Source organism: Argopecten irradians, unplaced genomic scaffold, assembly GCF_041381155.1.
Source record: "Argopecten irradians isolate NY unplaced genomic scaffold, Ai_NY scaffold_1010, whole genome shotgun sequence".
NCBI classification, from domain to species: domain Eukaryota; kingdom Metazoa; phylum Mollusca; class Bivalvia; order Pectinida; family Pectinidae; genus Argopecten; species Argopecten irradians.
This window is the reverse complement of record NW_027188477.1, coordinates 3,938-6,736: the sequence shown is the minus strand read 5'-3', so window position 1 is coordinate 6,736 and position 2,799 is coordinate 3,938. Positions and strand designations below refer to the sequence as shown.

The 2,799-nt window shown below is 33.1% G+C and overlaps 1 long non-coding RNA gene across 1 annotated transcript; it reads right to left on the bottom strand.

Moving 5' to 3' along the window:
* Positions 1-1,017: 1,017 nt before the first annotated feature.
* On the bottom strand, positions 1,018-2,525 carry LOC138313871 (uncharacterized). The gene is made up of 2 exons (XR_011207278.1): positions 1,656-2,525; positions 1,018-1,157 (listed from the first exon to the last, which is right to left on the bottom strand). It is a non-coding gene; the product is annotated as an uncharacterized lncRNA (long non-coding RNA).
* Positions 2,526-2,799: the final 274 nt, after the last annotated feature.

Sequence of the window (2,799 nt, the reverse complement as noted above, 5' to 3'; positions counted from 1 at the left end):
CCTGCAAAAGAACACGAAGTACAAACACAGAACACTGAACATGTAACACCACAACACCCGTTTTCTCACACATACAATACATGTAATGTACACAGGACTGTGTCTCTGTTGTAGTCAGGTGTTGTCAGAAAAAAAAACTATAAATCCTATCCAAAAGACGTTCCCAAAAAACAAGTACCACTATAATTTATAGCAAAGGACAAAAAACTAAGAGAAATAACAAAAAAATAATTTTAGCGAAGGAAGTATCACTTACTGTCTGCCAACAAACCCGAAGTCTAATTGACAACAAAAAAAGTTCAAATTAGTCAAGTGTAATCAAAATGAAATTAGAAAAAAAAAAGGTATTTCATCAAAGTTTACATGATATATAAATGACTAGTAGCAAAAAAATCAAATTGACCAAAGAATTATCAAATAAATATGTAAATCAATATTAAAGAATAAATTTCCTATCTAAATGTTCAATCACAGCTGGTCAACTTTATAATAAATGTTCTTTTCACAAATCAGGCACTTCTGGATCCTCCAAATGAATCACATGTAATTATAATGTATATGCAGAAGGATACATGTGAACTGAAAGTTCGGGGGTCAAGGTCACATCTGCAATCATGGTTAATCAACAGAGTAATACTTTACAAAGTTCCATGGTCACCTCACTGCGGTGGTCTATCAATACAGTAATAATGTAAAGTTCAGTCTTGATCAACATCACCTACCGTATGCTGTATCATAAAGCGAGTGGACATCATCGGACATCGGGTTCACCTCCATATAGAATTCAAGGTATATTCCAAATGAAATATATGTATGTCCAACAAGCTAACTATATATCCAAACACAGGACTATATAGGCACTGCACAATTCACATCAACTTTTCCATCAGGAAAATATGGTAACTTGAAAACTCCAACTGAATTCCTCTCATGTTCCATGCAGGTCCCTACATGGGCGCCAATTTGTAACCGGGTTGCGAACTGGATCTTAGCAATTAAAACTCAGGGACAACCGGGTCGGGTTCACTGGTATTTATTCGCCATAAATATTGTACTGCCTGCATGTGGGTTCAGTTGGTCCATATACAACAATGGATGTACGTACATGTATCTGCTTATTGATATAGATATAGATAGATAGACATGTAGATAGAACCCTGAAACATATAAATAAAAGTACCATTAGGATTGCTACCATAACTAACATACAATACTAAACGTGTACACTAGACAAGTTATCCCTATCGAAATATCACAGTTATATAGATACAAATACATAAGTAAAACTCTATAATTTCCTATCAGTAAAGGTAGTAACCATTACCTTACAACCATGCATTAGCATGATAGATAAAAAGAAATATTTACTCTATACTCTATAAATATACATAAAGAGTACAATATACACAAGGGGAGGTAATCCGCTTGTCAGGTAACAAGGGGAAGTAACCCACTTGTTACGAACAAGGGGAAATAATCCACTTGCACACTTAACACCATTAAAAGTAGTACAATATGGAAAATAGATATTATTCCAATATACACATAAATATACCAATTACAGTGGGTTACATATTATAGCAAATTCAATAATATCTTACTTTATCAGATTAATATAACAAAGCATTTCTAACTATAATGTGTATGTTGCTTACCTCAACTATGGGTAAAGGGTTGCTTATGCTTATAATGTATACAGCACAATAGCAGACATCTACATGATTCCACTGAAAGATTTATAAATAAATCAATCAGTAACAAGTATAAAACCATACACAATTACTTTTAAAACACATACACAAATTACACAGTTACTAAATTCATACTGGATTTAGAGATATAACAAATTTAAGTTACAATCTATTTCGAATTCCACTCTATACAAAATGTATACACTTACTCAATAATTAATTGAATAAATCTACATTTCTTAATTACCATACTTTAGATACCAAAATAATATGTAAAAAGATAATATAAAAGTATTAGACTTACATTTGGGTTTGTAGCTTATTGGCGCGTATCATGATATATATCTCCAAAAAGGGGAGATGTTGCTCCTTCCCCAGATCTCAAGCTACTGTCTAATTTTTGGACAAAGACTTTCCCTCCAAAAATATATTAACCAATAAAACAACAGGTCAGATAGGTCAGGTCAAGGTCAAACACTGGACTTTACTCTACATGCACACAGGACATGGACAGTACATTTAATAGTGGACATTCACAAAGACAAGTCACATGACCATACATACTTCATACATACACAGGTAAAATCTATTTATAGCTCACCAGGCAGAGTGAGTGAGCTCACTCTACATATATACATTACTTGTATATCACAGAGCACTTACCACACTCTGTGATACATAATTCAGTGAGACATCAACATTACATTGACCTGAAAGAAATTACTTTAAAACAAATGAAATTAAAACAATATACAACCCATGTATCAATATACAATACAATCAAATTAATAAAATACCAATTAACTAATTAATAGTGGAATAGTCCACTTGGCCACATTTGTAGCCTAAGCGTGTGGGTTTACCGGAATCCTATTAGTAGACTTCAAGCGCCCTGTTGATTCAGACTATATTTTGACGTTTTCTTTAAAATCTAGGTCACCGGTGTTAGTCCCATGTGTCTGAGAGCTATATGACAATTTAATAATTCAAAAACGCGATAGTTCTGCTATAATATATTTCATCTTAAAGCTAGTGCCCAGTGGGGATATGTTTTGTCATTTATGGAACCTTTACTACCATATAAAAGTGTTCTTCTCAGGAAATAGCG